Here is a 16,846-nt window from a genome sequence, read left to right on the forward strand (position 1 = left end):
TGTCTGAAAGTTTGTCTTAAGGCAATTGTTTATTCACAGAAAAGAGTATAGGTGGGTGTGGCTCCTAGCCACTGACTAAGCCGCTCAGCGTGGCATGGACAGAGTTGCGCCTGGAAGGAGGGGATAAGGAGCCAGAAGTAGGGGAATGAGCATGGGAAGAAGAGTTGACTAGATTCAGAAAGCAGGCTTAATTACTTTACAGTTGTGTCCAGGTTTTTCTCTGCTCCTAAATAATCTTAAGCAACACATTCAACTGTGAGCTATACCCAAGAGCTGGTTAGTAGAATTATCTCTACCCTCTGGCCCTATCCATTGGGTAGAAAACATTAAAACAACTAAAAAGGGAATTAATGTGCTTTGAAATTGATTTTAGCAAGAGGAGAAATTTATTTGCTAATGTTAACTTTTAAAGTATCATTTATTGATACCTTTATTTTTTAAACTTTTAAGTTGAGATGATCAAAGGAATATTTTAGAAATCATAAATCTAAACCAAGTTGAAAAACTTACACAACTACTTATATTCTGTCTAGTATCTCCTATATCATGATATTGATAAATGGCCTTCAAAAATAATTGTTATTTATTTGGCACCCCATTCATTATATAGAGACATGATGGATTAGATATCTGAAAAATATTCATACAAGTTGACTGTAATGGAATGAAAGAACATGGGGAGAGCTGAAATTGGACAAAACCAAGAACTGATCTAGAGTCTAGGCTAGGGGAACTGATGGAAGAATAACACTGTACCCTTCAGAAAAAATTATTTGAATTTCAAAACCATGATAATTGGAGCATACTCTCATCTAATCTGGGCTGATATATATAGCTAAAGGGTCAGATCTTTTGGTTCAGTACACTATACTACATTAATATTTGTAATTAGAAAAGTAGCCCAGGCCCATTTCCTGGAATGTGAACCTAGTATGAAATATGCATTCCCAGGCAACTGGAGCAGGAAAAGCCTAAAGTCTTTGTGAGATTGAACGCTACAAAAGAATTTTTGCTTTGAATTATTTTAGCTTGTGACTTTCAAATCCTACAAAATATAACCACATTCTAGTGATAAGATAAATGTCACCTCAGCCAAGTTTAGCCAATGAGGATGCCCAGCCTTTAACTAAGGCCTTTATCAGAGCCCCAGAAAATCATCTTCTTCTTTCAAATATGGAGAAAAAAAAGTATAGGTAAAATTTACTGAATCTTCAAATTTCATAAAAAAAAGAAAAATATGTATTTCAGAAAAGAAAGGGGGACTATAGAGGATGAAGTTATTCTATCTATTGAAGTAATATTGTGTCTACACCTCAGCTGTTGAGCCAATATCTATTATTATTGGCTTCAGTTTTTGTATGAGCTTCAACAAATGTTTCATTCTATTAGATCTCACTTTTTCACATTTTAAAATATAGATTTTATTCTACTTTCTTTTCAAGCTATATTCATGAAGAGATGATGAATGACTTGACTTGATGGGAACAATCTGTCATTGTCCCTAACAAGAGACAATGCCTTGATCAAATTATTTTTAGTGTTCGGATTTCTTCCACAAGATAATCTGTATTAACAGCTGCTTGAAGTATAGTAGATAATCCTAAGATATGCTTAATAGAGAAGTAGCAGCACCTCTGCAGTTAATACTTAAAAACAAAACATGCCATAGAGGGAAGTGTACATTAGGAAAAGTCATCAATTTGTGTGTCAAGGTGAATGGTGCAAACAGAAGCACAACTAGAAAACACATTGGATAAGAGATAGGTTGGAGGGATTGTGGAAAGTATAATATGGAAAAATGAAAGCAACTCTGAAAATATCTGAAGATATTTCTATGAATGTTGAATCTCCTCCAAAATGTTTTATATAGAGGTAAAAAGACTCCCCTCCATTGGAGGTGAACTTTTTAAAGAGGTGTAAAGGGCTAGACAGACAATATCTCAGGGTGCTCTTTAACATGTGAATCCAGTAACCTTCCTGGCTTGGAGGGCTATTTCAAAGGGAAGGTTATCAGCTTCACAGAAGACTTTTAGTTTAATCTGACTTTCTGAAAGAATGCAGCTGTCTGCTGTAAGCATACCACAAAAATACTTTTGGGAGAGAGTAACTTCTTCATTGGAATTTGATTTGGACAAGTCTTCTTGAAAAACCATTTGTTTCCAATATTTGCAATATTTGCAGTTGTCTGAAGCATAATGACTCAGTCAAATACTTCTTAAGCTTTTAAATAGCTGTATTCATATTCTAAGTAAACATTGTCTTCAAAATTATATACCATTAAAAAAAAAGAAAAAGCAACAAGTACCCATGGCACAGGAACTGTACTATACTAATCCAAAAGAAAAGCTATGGCCAACCTAAACAGCATTTTTAAAAGTAGAGACTTTACTTTGCCGACAAAGGTCCATCTAGTCAAAGCTATGGTTTTTCCAGTAGTCATATATGGATGTGAGAGTTGGACCATCAAGAAAGCTGAGAACTGAAGAATTGATGCTTTTGAACTGTGATTTTGGAGAAGACTCTTGAGAGTCCCTTGGACTGCAAGGAGATCAAACCAGTCAATCCTAAAGGAAATCTGTCTTGAATATTGATTGGAGGGACTGATACTGAAGCTGAAGTTCCAATTCTTTGGCCACCTGATGTGAAGAACTGACTCATTGGAAAAGACCCTGTTGCTGGGAAAGATTGAAGGCAGGAGGAGAAATGGATGACAGAGGATGAGATGGTTGGATGGCATCACCAAGTCGATGAACATGAGTTTGAGCAAGCTCCAGGAGTCAGTGATGGACAAGGAATCCTGGTGTGCTGCATCCATGGGGCTGCAGAGTTGGACATAACTGAGCAACTGAACTGAATCCAGAAATGCTACTCCTCTCTTAAAGGCCAAATTCTGCAAGAATGAGTGGTTAGAATGAAAAATACAGCAAATATTATAATAATGATGATGTTTCTGATGAAGTTATTAATCAATATTTTATATGAATATCACTTTATGAATGTTATCTAATAATATCTGTCAAATATATTTATGAAAATACTATATTATCCTAATTATACAAAATAAAAATAGAAGTAAAACATCTATTAACTTTAGCAAGTGTAAGTTTGGTCAGGGATGGAATTGTCTTAATTAGTGTAGTTGTAACTATAATCATAAAGTGAAGTCGCTCAGTCGTGTCTGACTTTTTGTGATTCCATGGACACCAGGGTCCTCCCCCCATGGGATTTTCTAGGCAAGAGTACTGGAGTGGGTTGCCATTTCCTTCTCCAGGGAACTTCCCAACCCAGGGATTGAACCTAGGTCTCCCACATTGCAGACAGACGCTTTGCCGTCTGAGTCACCAGGGAAGTCACTAACTATAATCATATACTTAAAGAAATAGGATGTCATAATTTCTATTGTCAAAGTGTTATATGGAGTACTGAACATGGACAATTATTTATAAACTTGTAAGTACCTAACACAATAGGATAGTTCAAAATGTATTTTATTCCACATCAATAAACTTGTCAGAAACGTCATACATAAATTTGAACTAACATATATTGCAGTAAAGTGGTACCAGAGTGTTGAAAGACAGGAAGGCTGTCCTGTTTTATTTTTTGTATTGACCAGTTCAATACAAAAGTATGGCTATTCATACTTTAGGTGCTATAGTTAATATGACATAGTAATAATGAAGACAAATGTTTCCTTTTATAAAATAACCCAAGAATGTTACTACTCTTAGTTACAAATGCTCACTTTTTGTTTTGTTTTGGTATTTGCAACTTATTTTGAATATTACACTGGAGCTACTTGATATTCAAAAAATTTTAAAGGTAATATTCCAAAGAAACATACACATTACTATATGTAAAGTAGATAGCAAGTAGGGGGTTGCTGTATGACAAAGGAAACCCAAAGCCCTCTGTGACAATCTGTAGGGGTGGCAGAGGGAGAGGGAGCTAGGGGGTTACCAGAGGGAGGGGATATATATATATATACCTATGACTGATTCATGTTGATGCATGGCCAAAGCATCATTGTAAAGTAATTATCCTACAATCAAAAATAAAATATAATTTTTTAAAAAGCTAATATTCCAAGAGCAATTAAATTTAGTCATTCTATGTTGTTGATGAAAATAGTGATCTAAATATTTTATAACAATTTTGTGTTTACTTTTTGCCTCATGATTATGAGCTCCATTTACTCAGCCACACTAGAAATCGACAAGTGTGGCTGTTGTTAGAAAGCAGCACTGCAAATATCAGTTTTCTCTCTTGACCCTTCAAAAATCAAATAGTGTTCATTAATGTGTTCATTCATTTTCAAGCCACTATCTAATGATTACTATGTACCATACTTCATTTTCAACACAGAAATGAAGTAACGAATATGTCATTCATTCAATAAGCAGTTACTGAAATTTGTCTGGAACTGTAATGTCCTAAACACAAAAGAAAGGGCCCAACAGATAACAGCTTCTGATTAAGTAACTATTGATTCAGTAACTCCCAAAAGAAATGCCAAATGCCTGCTCAAACATTACAAAGCTTACAATTTACCAGTACTTACAAAAGCTCCTTTTAAAAGAAAGAAAGTAAGTTAGTCACTCAGTCGGGTCCAACTCTTTGTGACCCCATGGACTGCAGCAGGCCAGGCTTCCCTGTCCATCACCAACTCCCAGAGTTTACTCAAACTCATGTCCATTGAGTCGGTGATGCCATCCAACCATCTCATCCTCTGTTGACCCCTTCTCCTCTTGCCTTCAATCTTTCCCAGCATAGGGTCTCTTCCAATGAGTCAGTTCGTCACATCAGGTGGACAAAGTATTGGAGTTTTAGCATCAGCAGCAGTCCTTCCAATGAATATTCAGGACTGATTTCCTTTAGGATTGACTGATTTGATCTCCCTGCTGTCCAAGGGACTCTCAAGAGTCTTTTCCAACACCACAGTTCAAAAGCATCAATTTTTCAGTTCTCAACTTTCTTTGTGGGAGAAGGCAATGGCAACCCACTCCAGTACTCTTGACTGGAAAATCCCATGGATGGAGGAGCCTGGTAGGCTGTAGTCCATGGGGTTGCTAGGAATCGGTCACAACTGAGCAACTTCATTTTCACTTTTCACTTTCATGCATTGGAGAAGGAAATGGCAACCCACTCCAGTGTTCTTGCCTGGAGAATCCCAGGGATGGGGGAGCCTGGTGGGCTGCCATCTCTGGGGTCGCACAGAGTTGGACACGACTGAAGCGACTTGGCAGTAGCAGCAGCAACTTTCTTTGTGGCCCAACTCTCATATCCATACATGACTACTCGAAAAGCCATAGCTTTGATTAGATGGATCTTTGTTGGCAAAGTAATGTTTCTGCAGAGGTAAGGAAGATATATGGCATCTGGTCCCATCACTTCATGGGAAATAGATGGAGAAACAGTGGAAACAGTGTCAGACTTTATTTTTGGGGGCTCCAAAATCACTGCGGATGGTGACTACAGCCATGAAATTAAAAGACACTTACTCCTTGGAAGAAAAGTTATGACCAACCTAGATAGCATATTCAAAAGCAGAGACATTACCTTGCCAACTAAGGTTCGTCTAGTCAAGGCTATGGTTTTTCCTGTGGTCATGTATGGATGTGAGAGTTGGACTGTGAAGAAGGCTGAGCACCGAATAATTGATGCGTTTGCACTGTGGTGTTGGAGAAGACTCTTGAGAGTCCCTTGGACTGCAAGGAGATCCAACTAGTCCATTCTGAAGGAGATCAACCCTGGGATTTCTTTGGAAGGAATGATGCTAAAGCTGAAGCTCCAGTACTTTGGCCACCTCATGTGAAGAGTTGACTCATTGGAAAAGACTCTGATGCTGGGAGGGATTGTGGGCAGGAGGAGAAGGGGACGACCGAGGATGAGATGGCTGGATGGCATCACGGACTCGATGGACGCGTGTCTGTGTGAACTCTGGGAGATGCTGCAATTCATGGGGTCGCAAAGAGTCGAACACGACTGAGCGACTGAACTGAACTGAACTGAAGGAAGATATAATAGCCATTTCATACATATTGGAGGAAGTTTTAAACTTACTTTGTAAAGGCAATATTTGACAGAATTTCTTGTACCAAATTTAATTTAAAAATTCTTTAGAATTACATATTTGCAGGTAAACATATTCAATAATTCCAACAGAGCCAGTTTTATTTTTTTGTTTTGTGTATGCAGAACTGATCTAATAAGCTTCCTTCATCTGAGTAGCAAATGAAATTATTAAACAATGTTGAAGCTATGCTAGACTTGGAAATTGACTGTAATTCCATTACATATAAATATAGATGTAATTACTTATAGAATGACAGAAGTGTATAAACAGAGATGAATTGTGAAAAAACAAGAGTTATGACAACCACCTCATACTCCATAGAAATATTCATTGGGTATAGTTGTGAATGTAGTTGATATACCATTTCTTTGATTTTTATTTCCTTTCCTTTTGTTTTCTCTTTTTGGTTAAGGGTATTTTTGAAAATCATAGCTCAGAATGTAGCTGTTTCAGAGTTGGATAAAAATCATAATCATTTCTTTTAACTAAGAACAAAGAAGAATAGATCAGGAAGTGTGAAGAAGTAAATCACATATGGAGTGGAAGCATAATGACAAAACAGTTTCAAAAACAGAAAAAAAAAAAGACCATTATCTTAATAAATATGAAAGTCCACCATTAAACATGCTGCTAAGTCGCTTCAGTCGTGTCCGACTCTGTGCGACCCCATCAACGGCAGCCCACCAGGCTCCTCCATCCATGGGATTTTCCAGGCAAGAGTACTGGAGTGGGGTGCCATTGCCTTCTCCAACCATTAAACATAGATAGTACTTAATTGTTACAGAATAGGTTCAAGCAGGGGAATAAAGGGCATTTCATGAATATCCGAGTACAATAGCAATCATAGATCTGAATACAAAGATGGATAAATTAACTGAATAAAGTTCAGAGCAGTGGGTTTTAAAATATTACTTCCTGTTCTTAAAATTATTTCTAATATTAACCTGTATTTTTAAATTACATTATAAAGTAGTAGTATTTCTTCTAGTTATTTTATTAAGGTAGTGGTATAAAAGCAGTTAGATTCTGACTTTATTTTTGGTAAGCATATATTCCATTGCTTCAAAACTAATTATTACAGATATAAAATTATTTTAAGCTGAAAAAACTTTTTACATAGAAGTAAAGTAAAAATTAAAAATAAATAAATTAATTAAAAAAAAAAAAAGACAATACAGATATAATGTTTGGGCTGACTCTGTATGACTTTGCATCTTTCATTTCCCTCTATGTATAAGACAAGGTATAAAAGTACCTTTAAAAAATAAAGCTATTGGGCCTTGCTTACTGAAAAAAAAAAAAAAAAGAAATACTGAGTCCATGGTTAGGTAATTAGCTTGTGACACACAGGGCCACTGCTGGCCTTTATGATGCCTTTCTAGTAATTTATAAAAGGTATGAACTCCTCAAGACAGAAGCAGTTCCAATCAGGGGACATGACCTGGAGAATGGTATGCTAGCTGAATTTCAAACCCCTCATCACTCTCAGCTGGGCTCTGTGGCATTAGTGTTAGTAGCTCAGTCATTTCTGACTCTTTGCGACTCCATGGACTGTAGTCCTCCAGACTTCTTGGTCCTTGGAATCCCCCAGGCAAGAATACTGGAGTGGGTAGCCAGTACCTTCTCCAGGGGATCTTCCCAACCCAGGGATTGAACCTGGGTCTCCTGCATTATAGGCAGATTCTTTACTGTCTGAGCCACCAGGGAAACTCAAGGATCCAAGGGAACAAACTGCCTAATAGAGTCCAAAAACCCAAAGATACTTTTCCAGTGTTTTAACCTGTGGTTACATTTGTATTTCACAGCAAGAAATTAATTGTAAACTTTTAATTTTTTTCTGGATTCTTCCAAAGGGCCAGAAGTGGTCATGGGGACCACATGGCCTAACGGATAAGGCGTCTGACTTTGGATCAGAAGATTGAGGGTTCGAGTCCCTTCGTGGTCAGCTTCGTTTTGGACTTCCCTGGTGGCTCAGACGGTAAAGCGTCTGATGGGGTCGCAAAGAGTTGGACACGACTGAGCGACTTCACTTCACTTCACATGATTATCAATGACTTTCTTTCGCTTAGTTTCAAGTATAGATGAGACAACCGAGGCTTAAAGAGTCTATCTATCTTTCCTGAGATTATCAGTGATATCAGGGTTATACTGAGGCCTAGCAACTTCAAATTCAGAGGTCTTTGTACTAAAGCTCAACCATCCCAAAGAGGCAATGGAAAATAAAATAATCAGTCTTCTTTTATATTTGAAAGAAGTTCCCTAGTGCAATTATTCTCACTGTTTAGTATCTAAATGGATACTTTATGATATATTATAACCAAAACAATTCAGTAAAACTTTATACTTGGTTACCATCTTTCACTCAATAGATGCAAGCAGTTATTTAATTTGTCCATAAACATAGCACTGGGATTTTTCCATAATGATTTTGAGGAAAATGTATCAACTAGTTTCAACTTTTCAAAGGGTCAATAATTTTCCAGAGATAAACCACAAAACTTTTGAACTTTGAATTTTGAAAATAATAGGGTAGAAATTAGCTTAATATTTTAAGTAGAAAAGTGTGATATCTGTTTAAAAGTAATAGTAAAACATCATTTACTGATATTGGGGAAAGATAAGGCAAGATATTATATTTGATAATATCATCAAATATTATAATACTATTAAAAATGTTAAACTGTGGTTGATAGTATCTTTTTTCAAGATTAACTGTATTTTCTAAGCAGATGCTGAATTTCATGTATAGAAGGTATTGAATTCAATAGTTTGTACCTAAATAACCTTAATTCAATGAATATAGAAAGATGGATGTCTAATTTTTGCTTTGACAGAAAGTTTTAATTGCTTAAACTTCCCAAAGAGTATTTGTTTGCAATTTGAAAAATCTATAATGGAAAAGGTTTAGGAAGACCACACATTGACATAAAACTGTTGTTTAATCAACAGCTATTTAGTTCTGGGAAAATGCTACATTTACAACCAGTAAGCTATCTGTGCCTTTTGTGATTTTTCACTCCAGGACTATGTATGCAGAACTGAACAAGCTTGTTATAAGTAGTTACTCATCATCTTTGGCACTGACTATTGTAGCTATTATTGTACTGTCAAGCAAAAGGACTATGAACAATAAACAAGCAAAAGAGTAGTTTACTTAGGGTTTTATAATTACAATTTTGGGATCAGAGATTTTGGAAGAATTGAGAACAGTGTCTCTACTGGGGTAGGGGGAGGTGATGAATAGGATTTTGAAAGAGGAAAAGGAACAAGTTAATTCAGGCTTATGTGAGTTGTTAATAATAATTTGGATTAGCAAGTAAAATTGTTCGGCACGTATGTTCAGGTTATGAACCCATCTCAGTGTTACAAGGGAAAAGTATATTTTCTTTAGGCCAGAAAAAGTCCAGTTCTCAGCATTATTCTTTCATTTTGGCAACTCAGCATCTATTCAGCAGTTTTAATTTAGATATTCGGCAAAAGTCAGGCACAGGAAGCAAACATGGAGGTCTTTGGTCACAGCTCGGTCATTCCTAACATTGTTCTTTTCACAGTCACCTAACAAAGGAACCCACATCTTAGTGACCGACAGAGTCTATGAGTTAGGAGGTCAGGTAGGCCCAGAAGCAATGGCTTCTTGTCTTGCTCCATGATGTTTGGATGTCAGTCAAGAAAACTAACTGCTCAGAGTGACTCAATAGCAGGAAAAGAGTATGATCTAGAAGCTTCCTCACTCTCATGTCTGGTGGTTAATGACAGCTGTCTTCTGTCAGCCTGAATACATATATGTGATCTTTGTATGTGACTTGAGCTTCCTCATAGCATGGTGTTCTCAGTTAGTCAGACTTCTTAAGATGATAACATAGGCCTCCTTTGTTACTGACTACTAGTATTCCAACTAGTAAGGCAAATTACTTTTCTACAGCAAATCATACACACATCTAAATCAACACATACACACACACACGTAAAATATGTGTGGCTTCTCCAGTAGCTCAGCGGAAAAGAATCTACCTGCATTGCAGGAGATTCAGGAGATGTGGGTGAGATCCCTAGTTTGGGAAGATCCCCTGGAGGAGGGCATGGCAACCCACTTGAGTATTTTTGCCTGGAGAATTCCATTGGCAGAGGAGTCTCACAGGCTGCAGTCCGTAGAGTTGCAAAGAGTTCGACAAGACTGAAGCAACACAGCACAACACATACAAATTTATATAGAGCTAATCATTTAAATTATTTGGTTTCATAAGCTAGTTTTCTTTTTAATCTGTAGTTATTAGAGAGAAATAAGCTATTTTGAGAAAACTTTATCATTTTCCAGCTAGTCTGTCATCTTTCCCCCAGCAATTGGCTGAATGTTCCTGATGATCCTACTCATGAGGAACACAAGGAAGATAAGACTATCAACATAATCCAGTAACACCATGATTCTCTTACAATGCCTCATCTATAAACTCAACATAATAAAATATTAAAAGATCCTTTTATCTCTGAGATTTGGCCAATAAATGCAGAGCTCCTCAGTCAGCACACATCTATGGTGTCTATCTAGTGTAGCTCAGGTGAGTTTGGAACTGAGTGCTTGAAGTTAATTAAAAACTGCATCACAGAGCTAATAGTTGGTTGATGTAGCTTGGACACATCTTATTTCTCACAAGCAAGTTTCTCTGCTTACATTGACATACCACATTTCTGTATATAAACAGCATCAATTATGTGTAATTACATATAAAATAAGGATATTATCATCATTGTTTTGAGCATCTACATTGTACTAGGGCTTGACAGCATAGTGATTAAGAAAGTATAATATGAAAACACACTATCTTTGGGAGGATGTCAACTAGTTATATGATCTTAGGCAAATTATTAAACTTTCAGGGACACAGTTTCCTTATAGGCAAAATGAAAGAGAAATAGCAGCATTTAACCACATGGTCTCATTAAAAGTTCAAGATAAAGTAACACATATAAATTGCTTAGAACAAATGTCAATAAGTATTTAGGATATGTTAACTGTTAAAATTTTATGAATGATGGAATAGCTGCAGTGAGTTTAAGGCACACAGTTAGAAACAGTGGAGACAAGATTCAGTCTTAGGTTTCCTTAGCACTAAAATCACACTCTTCTATTTTTTAAAAAACTTTTTTAATGATTTTACTGCCTTGTAATTTCTGATAGTGAACAGACTATCAGGTCAGACTGCTGAGGTTTAAAGCTCAGCCTGCTATCTACCTTGAAAAACATTAACTCGTGCAAACTCGAAAAAAATTAACTCTTTCTACATTGGGTAACATGTTTCTTAACAGTGGATAACAACAACACCTAGACTGGTTGTGATAATAAATTAAATAACTGAAGTGCCCAAAATAGTTCTCCATGTACAGGAAGTGCTATGTGCAGTATTTACATCATCAAATAATTATCATCAGTATTTACCACTTTTTTTAGGATTATTTTAGGTATCACTTTTAGGTCTAATCTCAATGATGATTTATTGTCTTTAAGAGAAAAAAAAATCTCACATAATTCATTGTTGTTTAGTTGATCAGTCATGTCTGACTCTTGGTGACTGCCATGGACTGTAACCCACCAGGCTCCCCTGTCCATGGGATTTCTCAGGCAAGAACACTAGAGTGGGTTGCCATTTCCTGCTCCAAGGGATCTTCCCAAACCAGGAAATGAACACTTGTCCTGCACTGCATGCAGATTCTTTATCACTGAGCCACTGGGGAAGCCCCACATAATTCATAGATTCCTCATTATTCCTATCAATAGATATTTGGTAAGTATTTATCAAATCATGTTAATTTTCTGATGCTAAAATATTTTATCAGAATATTGATTTTTTCTTTAATTTCTTGACAGTAAAATGACTACAGTGTGGTTTTTAACATTATTTGATCTAAATTTCTAATACTTTGGTTTTCTAAAATGATTACAATTTCTTGAGTCCTAGAAATCAATTTCATAATATTTAAAATCCTTATCATCTCACACTAATACTATACTTTGGTCCATAGAAATCCCATAATGCAGTTTTCAAAAAAAATTAATGTACTTGATGGGATGGGGAAATCCTTTCAGAGTGCATGTGTATATCAGATCATCACATTGTATACTTTAAATATCTTACACTTTTATTTGTCAATTATACCTCAATGAAGCTGGAAAATAAGCAAATTAATATACTCTATCAAATATCCTGGTCTTAACTGTAGGAATTGCTTAGATACAATGAGAATATGGTTCAATGAGAATTTAGAGGAATATTAGCTAACTTTGAACTAATTTTTCCATTTCTTTTATACTCACACACAAAAGCAGAAAAGAGTAATTTTTCAAGGATACAATTATAGTTGTTTTTGCCATAAGAATAGCCTCTTCAGGAGCTCTTAGTCATGATGCTGGTGAGTTGCAGAAACCTGAGTAAGTCCAAAACAGTAACTTGTTAGATTGTCAATGCCAAGGACATAATCTTTTCTTTTGGGGGAAATTTTTCCAGGTGTAATCAGAGCTTCTTAAAGTTTAACAGGGAGCTGACTTAGACTGAAGAACTTGGGCAAGTTCATATACTAGTACTCAAGAGGAAATACAGAGAAACACTAAAAGAAATGCCTTAAGCTATAAAATCAGCTTCTGCTTGAATGGTATTGCTGTTCTTTTTATTTCAAAGGGAATAGCATAATGAGCTCATTTCTTTCCAGGTTTATTTTATATTCACTAGGAGAAAGGAAAGAAAGAATAGGAGCTTAGAGACTCTTGAGTATGGGTCTAGATAAATCCATTTAAAGTTGGGGAACATGCCTTCAGCAATGGAATGAAACTACCACATTCAAGAAACACATGGCGCTTCGTTTTACTCATGGGGAAGATAGCAGATGCCCGTGAAATGATGGCTCGTCAACAATTAGACAATTTAGACTACAAAGTGAGAGGTTATGTCTGAATTCCTTTATAACCTCCAAAAGCATTCAGGGTGTTTTACATACTCTGAGATTACATTCACATAAAAACAAGCCATATAAGTCACATGGGAAGTATTAGTCAGTCAATGACAAAGGCATCCTATAGAATAAATTGAACATGGGAGACTATTTGGTGGTATCTCTGTTCTATATTTAAAGATTTATTTTACTTATTATTTTCTTCTGAAAGGTTCCCACTACTTTAAGGTACTTTAAATAAATACTTAATACTTAAATAATATTATCTTTGTTATCTCTTTCTTTAAAAAAATTAGAAAATTTCCTATTTCTAACATCCTTCTTTTTGGAAATATATATATATATATATATATATATGCACTTTTATTAACTCTTTACTGATAAGCTATGATTTTACCTTTCCAAAACATAAAATATACAATTGTTTGTATGTTTTACTTAAATCCCTCTGGACCAGCCCTTTCTAGGAACACACCCCACCATGCCTCTAATTCATGCTTTCCAAACATTTCCATATAGTTGTTGATAATAGTCTCTTATGATCCTATGTATTTTTATGTTGTCTGTTGTGATCTCTCCATTTTCATTTCCAATTTATAATTTTGTTATTTGACTTTTCTCCCTTTGTTTCTTGGAGTCTGGCTAATAGTTTGTCAATTTTATTTATGTTCCCAAAGAACCAGCTTTTGGCTTTGTTGATTTTTGCTATGGTCTTTTTTTTTTTTTTTTTGCATTTATTAATGCCTTAATTTTTAAGATTTATGTACTTCTACTAACCCTGGGGTTTTTCATTTCTTCCTTTTCTAGTTGCTTTAGGTGTAGATTTAGGTTATTTATTTGACTTTTTTCTTGTTTCTCGAGGTAAGCCTGTATTGCTATGAACCTTCCCCTTAGCACTGCTTTTACAGTGTCCCACAGGTTTTGGGTTGTTGTGTTTTCATTTTCATTTGTTTCTATGCATATTTTAATTTCTTTTTTGATTTCTTCTGTGATTTTTTGGTTATTCAGCAGCATGTTATTTAGCCTCCATATGTTGGAATTTTAAAAAATTTTCTCCTGTAATTGAGATCTAATCTTACTGCATTGTGGTCAAAAGAGATGCTTGGAATGGTTTCAATTTTTTTGAATATACCAATGCTAGATTTATGGCCCAGGATGTGATCTATCCTGGAGAAGGTTCTATGTGTGCTTAGAAAAGGTGAAATTCATTGTTTTGAGGTGAAATGTCCTATAGATATCAATTAGGTCAAATTGGTCTATTGTATTATTTAAAGTTTGTGTTTCCTTATTAATTTTCTGTTTAGTTGATCTATCCATAGATGTAAGTGGGGTATTAAAGTCTCCCACTATTATTGTGTTATTGTTAATTTCCCCTTTTATACTTGTTAACATTTGCTTACATATTGTGGTCCTCCTATGCATTCCTATACACTAACAATGAGGAAATAGAAAGAGAAATTAAGGAAACAATCCCATTCACCATTGCAATGAAAATAATAAAATACTTAGGAATATATCTACCTAAAGAAACAAAAGACTTATATATAGAAAACTATAAAACACTGGTGAAAGAAATCAAAGAGGACACAAATAGATGGAGAAATATACCGTGTTCACAGATTGGAAAAATCAATATAGTGCAAATGAGTATACTACCCAAAGGAATCTATATATTCAATGCAATCCCTATCAAGTTACCAACGGTATTTTTCAGAGAACTAGAACAAATAATTTCACAATTTGTATGGAAATACATAAAACCTCGAATAGCCAAAGCAATCTTGAGAAAGAAGAATGGAACTGGAGGAATCAGCCTTCCTGACTTCAGGCTCTACTACAAAGCCACAATCATCAAGATAGTAATGGTAATGGCACAAAGACAGAACTATAGATTAATGGAACAAAATAGAAAGCCCAGAGATAAATCCATGATCCTATGGAACCTTATCTTTGACAAAGGAGGCAAGAATATACAATGGGGAAAAGACAATTTATTTAACAAGTGGTACTAGGAAAACTGGTCAATCACTTGTAAAAGAATGAAACTAGAACACTTTCTAACACCATACTCAAAAATAAACTCAAAATGGATTAAAGATCTAAATGTAAGACCAGAAACTATAAAACTCCTAGAGGAGAACATAGGCAAAACACTCTCTGACATAAATCACTGCAGGATCCTCTATGACCCACCTCCCAGAATACTGGAAATAAAAGCAAAAATAAACAAATAGGACCTAATTAAAATTAAAACCTTCTGCACAACAAAGGAAACTATAAACAAGGTGAAAAGACAGCCTTCAGAATGGGAGAAAATAATAGCAAATGAAGCAAAGGACAAAGAACTAATCTCAAAAATATACAAGCAACTCCTGCAGCTCAATTCCAGGAAAATAAGTGACCCAATCCAAAAGTGGGCCAAATAACTAAACAGACATTTCTCCAAAGAATACATACAGATGGCTAACAAACATATGAAGAGATGCTCAACATCACTCATTATCAGAGAAATGCAATTCAAAACCACAATGAGGTACCATTTCACGCCAGTCAGAATGGCTGCGATCCAAAAGTCTACAAGCAATGCTGGAGAGGGTGTGGAGAAAAGGGAACCCACTTACATTGTTAGTGGGAATGCAAACTAGTACAGCCACGATGGAGAACAGTGTGGAGATTCCTTAAAAAACTGGAAATAAAACTGCCATATGACCCAGGAATCCCACTGTTGGGCATACACACCAAGGAAACCAGAACTGAAAGAGACATATGTACCCCAATGTTCATCGCAGCACTGTTGTTTATAATAGCCAGGACATGGAAGCAACCTAGATGTCCATCAGCAGATGAATGGATAAGAAAGCTGTGGTACATATACACAATGGAGTATTACTCAGCCATTAAAAAGAATACATTTGAATCGGTTCTAATGAGGTAGATGAAACTGGAGCCTATTATACAGAGTGAAGTAAGCCAGAAAGAAAAACACCAATACAGTATACTAACGCATATATATGGAATTTAGAAAGATGGTAACAATAACCCTGTATGTGAGATAGCAAAAGAGACACAGATGTATAGAACAGTCTTTTGGACTCTGTGGGAGAGGGAGAGGGCAGGATGATATGAAAGAATGGCATTGAAACATGTAAATTATCATATATCCAACGAATCACCAGTCCAGGTTTGATGAATGATACAAGGTGCTCGGGGCTGGTGCACTGGGATATCCCAGAGGGATGGGATGGGGAGGGAGGTGGGAGGAGGGTTCAGGATGAGGAACACATATACACCCATGGAGGATCCATGTCAGTGTATGGCAAAACCAATACAATATTGTACAGTAACAAAATAAAATAAATAATTAATTTTAAAAATAAAAACATAAGTTTAGTATTTGAAAAAAAAAAAGAAAATATTTGAACTCAAATTATCTGTTTCTTTTGTGTAGATACTGAAGAAAACATTCATTCTCAATAAATTTCAGTTTCTGCATTACATAGTCCCTCAATTTTTTTCTTAATCTAATTCATGAAGCATAATTCATCATCCTCTTTCATCCCTCTATTCCATCTTCAGTCCTCAGCAGGCAGCATGTTTCTCATGTAGTTCCCTAATTTGATATCTACATATGCAGGTCTTTCAAGCAGGTCTTATTAGTCAGTAAGTTTCATGGGCCACAAGAATAGCAGGCAGATAGTAAATCAACAAAGATCAAAAGATCCTCCCTTTTATGAGAAGAGGAGTACAATAATAAAATGTGAAGTTCACTATTATGAGGAGTTATACAACTGCCTAAAGGGAACAATCCACATAAAACCACTTTTACTT

The 16,846-nt window shown here is 35.7% G+C and overlaps 1 non-coding gene across 1 annotated transcript; it reads left to right on the plus strand.

Annotated features, from left to right (window-relative positions):
- The first annotated feature begins 7,948 nt into the window (after positions 1-7,948).
- TRNAQ-UUG lies at positions 7,949-8,021 on the plus strand. Its single transcript has one exon. It is a non-coding gene; the product is annotated as a tRNA-Gln (tRNA).
- The last annotated feature ends 8,825 nt before the right edge of the window (positions 8,022-16,846 follow it).

The sequence above is a fragment of the Oryx dammah genome, unplaced genomic scaffold (genome assembly GCF_014754425.2).
Source record: "Oryx dammah isolate SB20612 unplaced genomic scaffold, SCBI_Odam_1.1 HiC_scaffold_14, whole genome shotgun sequence".
NCBI classification, from domain to species: Eukaryota; Metazoa; Chordata; class Mammalia; order Artiodactyla; family Bovidae; genus Oryx; species Oryx dammah.